The 15493-nt window shown below is 38.0% G+C and overlaps 1 protein-coding gene and 1 pseudogene across 5 annotated transcripts in view; both read left to right on the top strand.

Annotated features, from left to right (window-relative positions):
* LOC129768722 (nucleoprotein TPR) overlaps positions 1 to 15493 on the top strand; it is a 330016-nt gene that overhangs the window by 210431 nt on the left and 104092 nt on the right. The gene's annotated exons all lie outside the window — the stretch shown is intronic.
* LOC129772339 (U4 spliceosomal RNA) lies at positions 615 to 691 on the top strand (annotated as a pseudogene).

Genomic DNA, 15493 nt, shown 5'->3' on the forward strand with positions numbered 1-15493 from the left:
CAAAATAGATACAAGCAGCGGGTACTTTTGTACTCGTTTGCGTTTTTACAAATCGGAATGGTTCCCTAACACAGATTCAAAAAAATGGAGCCAAGGGAAATCGACATTTCAAAATAGATACAAGCAGCGGGTACTTTTTTACTCGTTTGCGTTTCTACAATTCGGAATGTTTCCCTAACACAGACTTTGAAACCATGGAGCCTGGGGAAATTGACATTGCAAATGAGATTCAAGCTGCGAGTACTTTTGTACTCGCATGCGTTTATGCAAACCGGAATATGTTTTCCTAACACAGATTCCGAAACCAATAAGTTGGGAAAATAGGCATTCCAGATCTCGGCAGTACTTTTTATACCCCCATGCATTTTTACACTCCGTAATGCGTTTTGCTAACACGGTCTACAAAAGCGGGTACAAATGCAACGCTTTGGCTCGATTATTCAAGACTGCATGTCGCCAGCTCACTGAACTTCTACGCATACCGTTTGATGATTAGGCAAAATGTTGATAACCACTACCATAATGCATGAATTGTCCTAAATTGGGATTTGTTCGCACTTCAATTGCGAGAGTTGTTTCATTCATTCACTGGTTTGATCAATAATTTAATCCACAGCTTTGCGCAGCGGCGATATCGTACCCAATGAGGAACATTCGAAGTGCGATTATTGCTAATTGAAAAAACACAAATGATTACTAAGCCAACGGCAGTCTTACGTCAACCTTGCGGTTATATCATAGGTATAACCCACCCATAGTTTTTTTAATTTTATTGTAGTTTATAATATACGGCTATACATTTTTCGAAGTAATACTACCCATTCAACGGCGATCAGTATATTAAAATATGGTGTATGTTAATGGGTCATTATAATCACCTTAACCAGATTTTTGTTCGTGTTTCCAAAATTATTTAACGCCTATTACATATGAAATTTTTTTTTCCTGCAAAACATTATTCCAGTATCGTCGAATAATGCTGCAACTTTGAGAACATATCCAGCAGACACAAACTTTTTCCGCTTCCACCCCAAAAGCTTCCACAGCATGGAAAGGTAAAACTTTCCCCACACCAACCTGGAACACGCTTCGCTATTTTCTGAATGGAACACAAAAAACTTCAGCTCGAAGAAAAAGTGTTCGGACGGCTGCTGATGCTGCTGCTGTTGTTGCTAGTTTTTCCGGCAACGATTTAGCCGTGAGACTAAGTACGACAATAAAGACAGAAGAAGGCGTCAAAGCATGAATACATTTTCCATGGAAGCTTTTTTGCCCTCGGTTTCTCGTCTCGAGGAGATTGTACTCACAAAATCTGCAGCGAAGTGAAAAACTATGGTAATATGCTAGTCGGTTTCACGCGCGCAGCGGCAATATTTATGCTTGGTAGAGTTCTTTTATTTTTCATTCAGTGCCAATTTTGTTGTATAATTTTGGGACGGTTGAATAAATACATGAAGCTTCTCGTTCAACATATGCCATTCATAAATTTTAGGGATTATAATGGCGATTATGGTCAGGATTTAACATCAGGAGTGTACGTATTCTGGCCATCCTCGTTTGTCAGTTGGTGAAAATTTAAAGTGATGGAGAATTTCGTTCGAAAACCAAACTATTCCAGTAAAACTTCAGATACAATTGAATAATTTCTTCGGAGCGCAAAAATGTGTAAAATTTGTTGCTACAACGTTTCTACGTCTAAGTTGTTTGTTGTATCAACTTTTTTGAATTTCACAAACATTTTTCTAAGTTTGATGTTATTCAAGCATTAATATTGACCGTTCACTGCAGGTGTTGGTGAATTACATATGAAGAAAGGGGATACGTTAGGAGCATTGAGCTCTATGTTTGTGTCGGGAAGCTTAAGATTTGTTTGTGAAGATGTTTTGTTTGTGTACCATAAAATGATAGTGCATCTTCAGTAGAGTGCAGAGTTCGCCAATTAAGAAGCATATGGAAACTAATTGTATTGATCGGAGAATCAAGTTGTATGATTTATTTGGATAATTGATCAATTACAACTATAAATGAAAAGTTTTATCGCAGAAATGTCACCACTCAATTTACAAACATCGAAAGCACCCGATTTTGATGCGATTCTTTCCGTTTTATTCCTAAATTTTGTTCATACAAATCAATGGTAATGGTTTTTCAAAAAAGGTAATAATATTGAATTCAGATTTTGAGTTTGAGTTTTTAAAACATTTTCCTTTCTACAAAGTCCATTTACTTTCTTCTAGCACAATATCGATTTCGAGTAGCGTTTTGTTTGCGATTAGCTAAGGGGGACCCCTGTCTAGAAGGTCGAATTTTCGTGATTTTTTTTTCGGATGTTAGGAATACAGTGAAGTGTTCGGGTATTTTGGTTATTGTTTAAGGTATATTTGAAGATGTTTTTTTTCCATTTTTTTGAGTGCACGAATAATGATTATTACGCTGTTGACAGCTGGATGCGTAGATGCTGTCTGAAAATCGGTACCTTGCTGGTGGTATCGGTTCTGAAGCAACGGGGTGTCGCAGAACGAATTCCAACGAATATTTTGGAACTTTAGGATAATACCTAAAGCGTTACATAGGGTTTTTAAAAATTCGAAAAATTTTCAAATCGGTGGTTATGTTTGTTATAAATGAGTTATTTCTCAAGAAAAATCACTTTTTAGAATCTCATGAAAAATCGAAAAAAATGAGTTATCAAAAAACGGCTATGTAACGCTTGTAGCACACAAATTAACCTAAATTACCGTTTTGTCTCAAATTCCGAACACTTATGCTTTGATGGCCATTAAACAGTGTCTCATTACTCAAAATGGTACTCTTTCGCGAAATTGATTTTTGGATACAATAGAGCCTTCTTTTTAATTTGGCTACAATAAAATTGATTTACAAATACATATTCGTGGTGAAAAACTAAAAAATATGTTTAATCACTTTTGTCTCAAATTCCGAACACCATTTTTGTCACTGACTCATATTCCGAACACTTTTGTCTCAAATTCCGAACAGCAAAAATGCATTTACTGTTCACACTTTTGTATTTGAGTTTTTCGTACCTATGTTTGAAAATGTGACATGTTTGTATTCGTAATATGTTTGGACATACGATGTTTAATCCCAATGTTTCACATGATGTTCGAACATGGTGTACAGTTTCTCTTGCATTTTCACCCCAAGCACCGGCAGTGCGTAGAGTAGAAGAAGCGAATCGGACACCACACCACCACCACTCAACGCGTGGTGTGTTGGTATGTTGACATGGAAAAAATGCTTTCCTTTCATGACAATAGATGCATCGTCTAAAATATTGGGCAAATAAAATAAACCTCTTTTTCTGTTCTGAACAAAATAAACATCGATTGATATCAGAGTTTTTCACATTTGATATCATTATTTAGTGCACGCATCAATTTATATATTGAATTCATGTAACATTCGCTATTATTAGGTATCTGAACAAGTACTAAAATTGAATAGAGCGTGGCGGAGATGTTTAGTTACCCACAACAAATTTTGATTACAGTATTTCTATAATTATAATCGAATATAAAGTACCAGAATTATTCAGCAGTGACATGTTAGGCGTGACGCTAACCACTCGACCACGGGAGCAACAATTTTGGCTGGATCTTTGAGTACAAATGGCCAATAATGCTTGTTCGCGACGAACGCGACCCGAGCTATAAAACGAGCGGAGAAGAGGAGAAGAAAGGATGATGTAATCGCATGCACACATAGCATATGTAGTACAGTGTAAGTGTAGCTTTGAGTTTTTTCCTTCATTCAGTTTGTGATAACATCGAGAAATTAATGGTGTGTTTTAGTCGCTGAAATTTCTCTGCTGGTTCTGCTGTGTGCCGCTGAAGGTTGCATCTAAAACTAATTTTTGGGTATTTATTTTTTTGGTCAACATTTGTACGACGTCGCCCGCTGTGCAGTCGGCTCCCCAGAATTTAATTGCCAACATGCACGCAAAAAAAATCTCATAGAAAGATTCTTTCTATTCAGAGATTTTTTTCTTTGCACGAAACCAAGGATTATTTAATCAGACTTGCAAAATGTGCATGAACTCATAGCCTCTCAGTGCGTGCAATTTTTGAAATGCGAGCTAAATTTCAAGTTCGTTTCTGTGAAAAAGTATTCTACGAAGAAATGTTTTGGAATGAATAATTTCTTTCCGTGTATGAAAAGAAACGAAAGCAATGAATACTGCGACATCGGGTGATATGTTTGTACATGATGTTCTTGAATTATAAACATCGTGTTTGTTTTCACATGATTAGGTTTGTGTATCATTGTTCGTGTTTGGGATAGACATTCAACACTAGCGAAAATCATGTTCGAATGCAAACAAAAACATGGAATTTTCACATCGCGTGGACATGTGTAAGTGTTTTTCGGAAGACTGGTAGTCAGGAAGATTTAGTGGATCATTCCAAGGCAGGTTTCGAAGTGCGAAACGTATAAACACCTTCTGGATGCGTTCAATGCGGATTATCTGATACGTGTGGTAAGGTGCCCAAACCGGAACAGCGTATTCTATAATGCAAAACACTAATGCGCAAAAAGCGATTTCAGTGCATATACATCGGTTAGCTGAGCAGCATTACGGCGAATAAATCCAAGTGCGGAAAAAGCTTTGGCAATACTGATGGAAACGTGCTCATGAGAACGAAGTTTGGAGTCCATTACAACTCCCAAGTCGCGAATGGACTGTACGCGTTCCAATGGAGTATTGTCGATCAGATATTGGTGTGAGACTGAAGATCGACTGCGGCTAAAGGTGATCGTTTTGCACTTATTTATGTTCACACTCATACCATTCTCTCTGCTACAGCTCAGAACAACGTCAATGTCGGTTTGCAATAATATGCAGTCTAATGGAGATGCGATGACTCGAAAGATTTTAAGGTCGTCATCAAATAGTAGCTTACCGGAGGATATACGAAAGCATAAATCGTTGATGAATAGGACAAATATCAATGGATGGTACACCAGATGGTATGTTGAATGTGCTGGATCGCGACGAATTCAGCTGTACGAATGCCTTCCGATCTGTTAAATATGACATTAGCCATTCCGTAATCCACGTCGGGAGGCCTATGTGTTGCAATTTTTCGACTGCATAGGCGTGCGGTACAGTGTCGAAGTCTTTCGAGAAGTCGATATAAACGGAATCAACTTGATTACGCCGTTCGATTTCATGGAATAGTATGTTGGAGTAGCACATTAGGTTGGTCACAGTTGAACGATGTGGTATGAATCCGTGCTGATAGTCAGAGATAATCGGCTTTGCTGCATTAAGCATGACGTTGTGCATTCCAAAACTTTTCCCAAACAACTGAGAATCGAAATTCCCCTGTAATTGACAACATTGTATAAACTGCCAGATTTGTGGACAGGAATCATTGAAGCTGTTTTCCATAAACTTGAAAAGCATCTCTGTTCTATTGAACTGTTAAATATCATCGTCAAAGGAACGACCAAAGATACAGCGCAGTTTTTACTAACAAAGGTGGCAGAGCATCCACTCCGGCTCCTTTCGAAGCATCCAATCTGACCAATGCACCGAGTACTTCATCGTTGGAAAATCCGAAGATCGGAAGGTGAAAATTATGGGTTGGCACGTTGTTGAAACATCCCGGGCGAGGTACAGGTGAAGTTGAACAATACACACTTTGGAAAAAGTTAGAAAAAAGATTGGTAGCTTCGTTAGCTGTGCTGGCTGTGTAGTCATTAAATGTGACATTGGTTGGCACGCGGTTGCTAGCTTTTTGTCCTTTAACGTACCTCCAGAACATCGATGGGTTTTGTTTCAAGTTTGATTCCACTCTTGATAAGTATTGTTGATAGGTGGAGATGTTTAATTCATTGTACGATGACTCGATTCCACGTAACCACTCTCTATTCACATCTGACCTGAGAGCAAAAAATCGTTTGCGTACCACAGTTATATCAGGAGAACTCGTGAAGGCTAAATCCAGAAGTCTGTTGTTAGAGTTGACATACGAGTTCACCTGAACCAAACCACACGACGAGATTGGATCTACTAGATTTGTCTCTTGCTCACTGGCATTAGAGGGTAAATATCCGTTGATGTCCTCCTCGAAACACCATTGCAGATGAGGAAGATTATAATCCCCAATGAGCAGAATAACGTCGTTGAGTGATGAACGATCCGATATGTTTTGAGCAGCGACAACGTGAGTCGAATATAGCCCGACATCGGAGCCCGGAGGAAGGAAGATAGCAGAGATGAACAGCGAACGATGAGGAAGTGTTAATTTTACAACAACCTGTTCCAGCTGACTACAATCAACTAAGGAAACCGTCGTGCATTGAAGCTTAGATTTCACAGCTACAAGGACGCCACCACCCCTCGAAAGGTTGCTAGTAGCCTCATTGCGATCACACCGGAATACTGTGTAGTCCGATGTAAGCTCTGTGTTTCAGAATTCTAATGAAAATTTCCGCTTAAAATATAATGTTTTCAGTCATTTATTGTAGATTTTTTTTATCATTTATGGTACTTAACATGAAAACAACAAATAAAATAGTTGAAAAAACTTCAAAAACTGAAAAATTAACGAGACTTGTTTTTCACAGAAATTTCTAACGCAAACATTTTATTATTGGTTTTGACTGTCGCTTTTTTTTTTGCAAATGCTCAATATTATAAATTATAGGCTGTATCAATACGTGTAAATGATGTTAAAATGATGGCTATAACCCAAAGAATATCAGGGTTTTGATTATTCAATTATTTATAACATTAAAGTTCAGTAAATTTACATTTGAAAATGAAGTATTCGGAATTTTAATCATGCGTAAAAACTTGATTCATATTCCGAACACTACTTCAATATTAATTTTGATGAAGATTTCTGCATAAAACACCATTCTTTTCAACCAGTTATTGTAGGTTCTTGCATTGTCTAGCACTTAACATGAAAACAACAAACAAAATAGTTGAAAAAACTACAAAAACTGAAAAATGAGCGATGCTTATTTTTTCCGGAATTTGCTAACAAAAACATTTTATCATTGGATTTGTCTGTCACTTTTTTGCAAATGTCTAATATTATAAATTATACGCTGTATCGAGACCTGTTAATGATGTCAAAATGAAGCCTATACCTCAAAGAATTTCTGTGCTTTCTTTATAGAATTATTTATAACATAAAAGTTTAGTAAATTTACATTTCAAAATGAAGTATTCGGAATTTGAGACTGTTCGGAATATGAGGCAAAGCGGTATAATCCAACCCAAAATCATCGCGACCCCAATCTCAATTCTTACTTACATCGCATTCTAACTTACACCCCAAATAATAATACCCACTTTTCAGCATTCCACACTAACATCCGTATCTGACACTTCCCGCTTTCTTCATAAGCAACTTTCATCATAACACAGGTGAAGCAAAACGCTTCTGCCTGTGTTGTAATTATTTTGCGACCTTCAAGAAACTAACAACAATAACCCTGCTCGGCGCTTGGGGTGAACACAACGCTAGAAACACATTAAACATTAAACAAAAAATATCACTGGTAGGAAATTATGTAATAGCATATGGCGTATATAGCATGTAATAGATAGTAAGCGATAATACAGTCGAAGTTGGTTCTTGAACAGAGTAACGTCGTATACTTCATAATATCCGAAAGCTGTGTGTTGATTATATACGGAAAGTGATCCCAACGTGGGTATACCTCACGCTCATGATAATTCATTTTTAACATGCTGATAAAAAATTTCAACCAAATCGGTCGAGTATATTCTGAGATATCGATACCACCAGTTAAAAAACAATTTTCACAAGGAATTGTTTATATCGATATTGCAGCCAAATTAAGAAAGATAGAAGTTGGGTGTCAAAGAACAAATTGTAGAGCAGTTAAAGAGCTTCAATTTCATTGATAGAAATAATCTAGTTTAATGTAAGTTTTTAGGATGAAATTAATTATAACACATGAAAAAATATTAACTTTTAAGTTTTTCACTTCTAAAATGTTATTAAAATCCACTATTTTAGTTGTTCCACTACTACATTCTGTACTAAATTTTCTCATCTTTCAAATGAAAGCATCAGAATCGTCTTGCGTAAAGTACTTTTTAATGTTGAGCCAGAGTTCGAATCAAAAAAAAAAGTTCTATAACTCTGTCATTGTTGAAATTTGAACATATGCGTAGGAGCATTTTTTCATCAAATATGATCATCTATCATCTCCTGAGAGAATCTGGATAAGTTATTTTTTTTCGTGTGAGAAATGTGTTTTCTGTCTTTAAGGGGACGAATCAAAAATCAAATTCCACTTTTATTAAAAAAAAAACATGCAAAAAAACAAATAAACAAATTTTTTTTGACTCGATTATATAAAGGATTCGATTATATACAGTAAAATGAATTCAAAAACTGTACATAATCGAGTCCGCGCTGTATCGAAAAATCCTTTTAGGACAACCGTTATGAGAGAATAAGTTTCCCAAAATTGAAAAACAAAAAAAAACATTTGTTCGACCTTCCAAACCGGGATCCCTCTTACGAAGGCCTTATTTCCTAACGAGGAACAATGACATGTGCCAGCATACAAACACAATTTCAAAAAACAAACAAGGATATATAAATGATTCTGTTGATTCTTGTGTGATCTGAACGGTTACACACTACAAGTGGAGAGAGAAAACTCTCATATCCGAACATATTTACGATGAGGGGGGATGGAAACGAATTTAACTAATATTTTGATACACGATAATGAGAAGGAACTCATATTTCATACACTTAGTCGATTCAGCACATTCTCACTACGATTCATGTCCCCAACTATTACTAGCCTGACGGAGTGTTTGGAACTTGAGTCGCGCCGCGCTCTAATGAGAAAACTTTTCCGTTAAACTATAAGCGGTCTATCCTTGCGAAAGTCTTATCATCGTCATTTCGGTGACAACGAGAATCCGATACTGGAGGACTACAACGAAGAAAACCCACCCCCCACCCTTTTGTATGCTTGTTATCCTTTATTTTCGGAACATTTGATGTCGAATAATTGTCTCGCAGTCGGCATGCCTCGGAGGCATATTTTCTCCTCCGGCAGAGGACGCGGGTTTCGCGAAGATGACTTTCCGGCCATTTATCCCCAGCGGATCAACTTACCACTGCTGGGAAAACTTTCAGACACTAGCCGGCCAACTCTCAGTTGGCACCCTGCTGTCGTTGATTGGAGGCGGCGAATGCCACTTATTAAAAACTTTCTCTATCAGATGATGCTTCTCGCCGCCGTCAGCTGCTCGCATTTCATCGATCAATCTCCGCTCGGCGGGAAATCCACACTTTTCCGAGGCAACTTTCAGCGTTCATATCATTGAGAGAAAAGGCTATTCGATGCGAGTTTGTTGTTGTCGCAAAAGAAAGTGATAAAGGTGCGGGGAGTTCGCAAAAGAACTCATTGAAACTCTGTGCATAATTTTAGTAGAATAGTAGCAACTCTAGAATGATCGAATCTGCATTCTATGAAAGAAACAAAAAAAAAACAGTTTCATCGTGCTCCGTGTTGTTTTATCGAACAGCAAAAAGAATGTGGAATAGGTGCGAACAATTGCAGGGGTGGGTGAAAGCGTCTCATTAATTGTATCAAAACGTCGATGCCCTCCGGAAAGCACTAACGAAGCACGCAGCTTATCGCGCGTGTACTTCTGGTAAGCTGTTCAAAAGATCGCATAAATCCGAACTGACCTTGACTTTGCGGAATTAAGAAGAGGAAATACCTCGTTCGTGCCCCAGTTAGCAGTATCAGGCTTAACTGTAACTATATTTAGCTTACGAGTTCTCGTTGTCTAGCTCAGCTGCTATTTCTGAAGTTAATAATTCACATTCAAACTCGTGTTATAGATAGTGTCAGCCAAAATTCGCCCGAAAAAAACGGATTCAGTTGACCTAATTTCATAAAGCTTTGGCAAAAAAAATTTTTGTCAAAAATTTTGTTCATCACTTGCGGCTTTATTTCCGGTATTAAATATAGTTCACGGTTCGGTTCATCTCAATTCGCGAGTTTGTTGTATTAATAGAAACAAATCCCCGTCAATTTGTTCAACACAACTTATTCGGGTCCCATATCAAGGTTTAAGTGAATTAAGGTGAATTAAGTGAAAGTAGGTAAAGACGGACACTGCGGGTAAGATGAACACTTTTAATATTTCAATAATTAAAATTTTTTGAAATATGTTAGTTATGCAAATACTTTCAATAAAGTGTATCAATACTTTCGAGACACACTGTTGATTTCCAGCGAGCGAACTGTTAAGCTTGTAAACAAAACAAAAATTATCTTCGCAGGTGCACCATTCGATGTAATTTTTACTCCGTAGAAAATAGCGAAAAGTTTGTGATTTTTTGTTTTTTACGTGTTCCTCCAACGGGTAAGTGTTTATTTAGTTCATCATTAACTATCCTGTGATAAATCAGAGGTTTTCCAACGCTTATAGGAAGAGCTACGGTCATTCGAAAAAAAAGTTGCCAGTTCGGGCAAGACGGACACATTAAGGTAAGGAAAGACGGACACTAGTATTTTCCTAGGGTATTTAACAAAACTTTTTGGTTTTACTCAACAACCAAAACACAAACAAAACTTTTTACTTTACTTACTGGACCGCTCAGCAGTTGGAACAAGCCATTAAGGCTGTAAAAAGTGGATCGCCGGTGAAGACAGCAGCAAGAAGTTACACAATTCCAAGATCCACACTGATTCGCCACCTCACAAGTCCAACTGTATCAACTCGGCTAGGATCTCTTGATTCCGTATTCAATTCTCAACAAGAAGAGGATCTGGTACAACATCTGTTGGATTTGGAAAAGAGGTTCTATGGAATAACGATGACTAATGTTCGAAAGCTTGCTTTTGATCTGGCCGAAAAAAATGGATTGCCACACCCGTTCAACAAGTCTACCAAGATGGCTGGAAAAGCTTGGCTAGGCAATTTTATGAAACGAAATCCCAAATTGTCGTTCCGTAAACCTGAAGCTACCTCTGCCGCCCGAGCCAGAGGCTTCAATAAGCCAGCAGTATCTGCGTTTTACGATTTGCTGGAAGAAGCGCTGAAAGATCCCAAATTGACGCCAAATCGTGTTTTGAACGCTGATGAGACTAGTGTTTGTACCGTTAGTATTTGTTTTGGCATTGTAGTTAGTTTAAAAATCAGTTTAATTTTTTATTCATACTTTCTTACAGATTCCTCCGAAGAAGTCTAAGGTAGCGGCATTGAAAGGCAAAAAACAGGTTGGTGGTATTACATCTGCGGAACGCGGAGAAACAGCTACGGCAGTAATGTGCATGTCCGCAACCGGGCAGCACCTTCCGCCGTTCTTAATTTTTCTTCGCATGTGGATGCACGAAGCTTTGAAGAAAGGGGCATCACGTGGTAGCAAATTTGCCTGTAATGCATCGGATTACATGAAGGTCGAAATATTCAATGAGTGGTTCGATCACTTTTTGGAGCATGTAAAACCTTCTGAAGACAGTCCTGCCTTGCTCATAATTGATGGCCACTCGTCGCACACGAAGAACCTAGCTTTTACCGAGAAAGCTAGAGCTAACTTTGTTAAGGTTCTAGTTTTACAACCTCACACTAGCAACAAACTTCAACCGCTTGATGTATCCTTTATGGCACCTTCAGGTAAAGTCGTCAGCCAATATAACGTTGCCGAGCTCATGAAACCTGCATTCATCAAGGCGGCTACTACGGAAATTGCTGAGAATGGGTTCGAAAAAACAGGAATTTGGCCATTTGATCGCAATATTTTTTCCGATGATGACTTTGCCCCGGCCACGGTGACTGATCAACCCGATCCTGAGATTCTTCGTGAAGAAGAGACGTTTCGATTGCATCTTGAAGGTGCGCCCAGTCAATCGACCGTAAATCGCATTTCCTGTGAGAATAAAGAAGTTCAAGTGCTTCCCGAAGACATCATGGCTGATTTCGCAGAACCGGACAGCATCTCAACGGCCAATAACCCGGTGTTTGAAATATCTCCGTCGATCATAATTCCGTTACCGAAAATGGTCACCCCGAGAGTCACGAAGAGAAAACGCCAAGCAGAAAAGGCAGCTGACATAACGTCTGCTCAATACGCTGACACTTTGAAGAGAAGGCGAAAGCATCGAAAGACATTAAATCCATCAAAAAAGAACAAAAACAACGCTCTTCGAAGAAGGCTAAACAAAATAAGGGCAAAGGGGACACCTCATCTGATAATCTATGCGAGAAATGCGGAAGCCAGTTTTCTGATTCAGATTTCGGGACAGGTTGGACAATATGCTTATAATGCCTTTCATGGTTCCACGCTGAATGCTTTACTTCTGCTGCAACTATTTGTCAGAACTGCTCTTGATTCTTCTTTTTTTCTTGTTTTTTTATTCCCTATGAAAATTGAATTAATTTAAATACTCAAATGAACTTAAACCATCGATGAATTGTTTTTAATGCTTTATAAATAAACTTTCGTTTTGAAATATTTTTAAGTGTATCATTAAACTTTACAAATGAATTATCGTCTTCCTAGGAGGTTATTTAAAATATGCGTGGACAGGTTGTTGGCTAGTTCAGATCCTTTTCCTTCCTTTGCGAGGACAATGGCCCGCAAAAATCCAGAAATTTTTGCATGGAGTGTATGTATTTGACCTCTTCTGTCGTTCCCTTCCAAGGATGAAACTGTCCACGAACAACATGAGTAGCCTTTCCAATCATAGCGTAATTCAAGAACACTCCCCAATGCTGAAAACACTAAAATACGTACAAAAACTACAACTTTTCCGTAAGTGTCCATCTTTCCCACCTTAGTGGCCGTCTTACCCATTACAGATGTCCGTCTTTCCCGACCATGGGAAGAAATAGTATTTCGATGCATTTTTTTCAATGACCAAGAATACATCAATGTTGGAATAAATTCACTAGTATCAACGGTAATTATGATAGAAAAGGACCTGAAGTTTCAATTTGTACAACAACTGCGATCATGAAAGCTATATATGTGTAAAAATTGAGATTACACCTTAGGGTGTCCGTCTTTACCTACTTTCCCCTAGCAGAAATCACCAGTGGCTATTTTTTGCTCTCACGCTCCCACGTCATCCCGATGGTCGCTGAATGGACTTCCGACTAGCTGCAATTGAATAGAGTGAGGATCCTCATTTCCAGTGTTGACCCCCGGAGACTGTAACCGAACCATATTTAGAGTATAAGGCGTCGTGCACAATTAAGTAACGCTAAAAATGCGGTTTCTGGACTCTCTCCCCCCCCCCCCTATGTAACAATAAGTAACGCAAGACAAACCCTTTCCCCCTCATGTTACGTAACGCAAAATCAAAGTCGTTTGAAAAAAATCAGATTTTATTAAATAATGAAAATATCAACGTAGAAAATCTGTCCAGGACGGAATCAAAGTTTATTCGAATTAAATTTGACAAGTTCATAGAATTTCTAACAAACAGAGAAAGAAAATCAATGCAATGCAATCTGTTGGGATTGGTACTTTCGAACCATCTAGTGTTTGGCTGAGAGGAACAGGAGCTGGTATATATTGATGCTGATTTATACAAAAATAACTGTTTGTTTTCAGTAGTTCGAGACTGTATCGAGCATCGAGATTGAGCACTGCTCAACAAAGGGTCGCTTTCTTAGGAATTTAAAATATACGTTCTCAAATTTAAAGAATAGGGGGAAATAGTCCTAATCCGACCGATGGTCTTGAACCGATCTCTTCTTGGATCTCGGAAATGGCACCACCAACGAACTTCTAGCAGTATCAAATGAAAGGTGTCATAAAACTGATGATTTTAACGTATGATGACCATTTTCTTGCACCCTTTATTCCAGCGATTTGGTGACATTCTGTGTTTTCAATGCTTCAAAAAGGAAAGGATAGATTTTTAATCAGTACTGAGATGGAGTTAAATGTTCTTTCAGACGATGAAACATTACAATACCAAACTATTTCGATTGCTTATGGTCTACTCTTCAAGACAAGTTATATAGATTGAATTTACCTGATGCTTGAAGTAAACGGCATACCGTTAATTGAAAAAAGTTGTGGTGGTCCTGAACCAGCCCTCTGTGTTTGCTTCGTAGTTATTTAACACGTTCCCTCATGTGTTTAACATCAACGGTACGCATTTGCAATTTAATGGGTCTGATCAGGGCCATCTTCCCCTATATATTTGACTAAGTTTGAAATTCACGCACGTATGATTTTGGATGCTGTCTGTCGTTCTACTGATGGGTCCACTTTTAGATCAACTCATCTGCGCTGTATTCGCATTGAGATGCCTAATCTTGTATGCGGGTGTGTGTGCGGGACAGAATAACAGATATGATCGGGAATGGTCAGATTGAACCATATTTGGTTTCCATCGGGACTAAACAGCTTTGTATAAATTCCAACAGTGACTACTCCTTGTTTCAACGCAGCGGTTTCTGTCGTTGGACTACTTGCAAAGTGTACTGGGATGTTCTCACGTGACGCGGAAAATCATTCGGCTAAATATCCTACAAATTCCACTTCCTCAATTTGGGAGTTTTCGGGCTTAATATATTAGGCTTTAACGGGATATCCATCGATTGCTACACCCAAAATTGATTTTTAGCTCAAGTTTTGTCATTTGACTCACAAATACTGGTAAGCATTTGTATAATATTCATGGAACAGCAATATAAGCTTAATACGAGCGAGCGAAACAAAAGACAAATAAGTTTTCCGCATACCTTGCCACATACACGGCCCAGACCGAGATAAATATTGTTCTTATTCATGCGCTCCTTTTTTACTCTTAAAAAACACTTTCCAACTTCATTATATAATCAAGTGCAATATTATTACGTATTTGCTGAACAATTGCCGAAGCATAATTAGCCATGTGGATAGCGTGGTTGTGTGAAATAGCTTTGCATTCCATCCGGTCTTGGTTCGATCCCCATTCACGTCTTATGGACTTTTTTTTTTGGCACAATCCCAAATGAAATGAGAAAAGAAAACAGAAAGAAATGTCTACATACATACAAACCATTTTTAAGCTTTTAAAATAGCTCATTATTTGCGCATTTGACTCTCTAGCACACGGAATGGCATCATTTCTGCCAAAGATGAAATGTTTTCTGTCCAAGCTAGTATGGGTGTAGATTGTTCCACAGATCATCTAACGAATTCGCTACATACTCAAAATGTTTCGCTTCCAGTTTCGGATTGTTTTGAGTTTTTCATTCGAGTGAGATTCATAATTATCATGCGAAAGTATTAATACTTCTAACTTCTAGAAATAATAGCCTTCCGGCGTTCAACTCGTTTGAAAACCATGCGTTCTGGACCGTTTGTAAAAAAAGAATATTGCATCAAGATTCAATTGATTAAAGTAATAAAAATATACATCTGTGACATTTTTAAAACGAGGGTTCTCGTCTGGTTCTTCATCCACATTAATTATGATTACTGGGTTGATAAATCTTCGATAT

Source organism: Toxorhynchites rutilus, chromosome 2 (assembly GCF_029784135.1).
Source record: "Toxorhynchites rutilus septentrionalis strain SRP chromosome 2, ASM2978413v1, whole genome shotgun sequence".
Taxonomy (NCBI): Eukaryota; Metazoa; Arthropoda; class Insecta; order Diptera; family Culicidae; genus Toxorhynchites; species Toxorhynchites rutilus.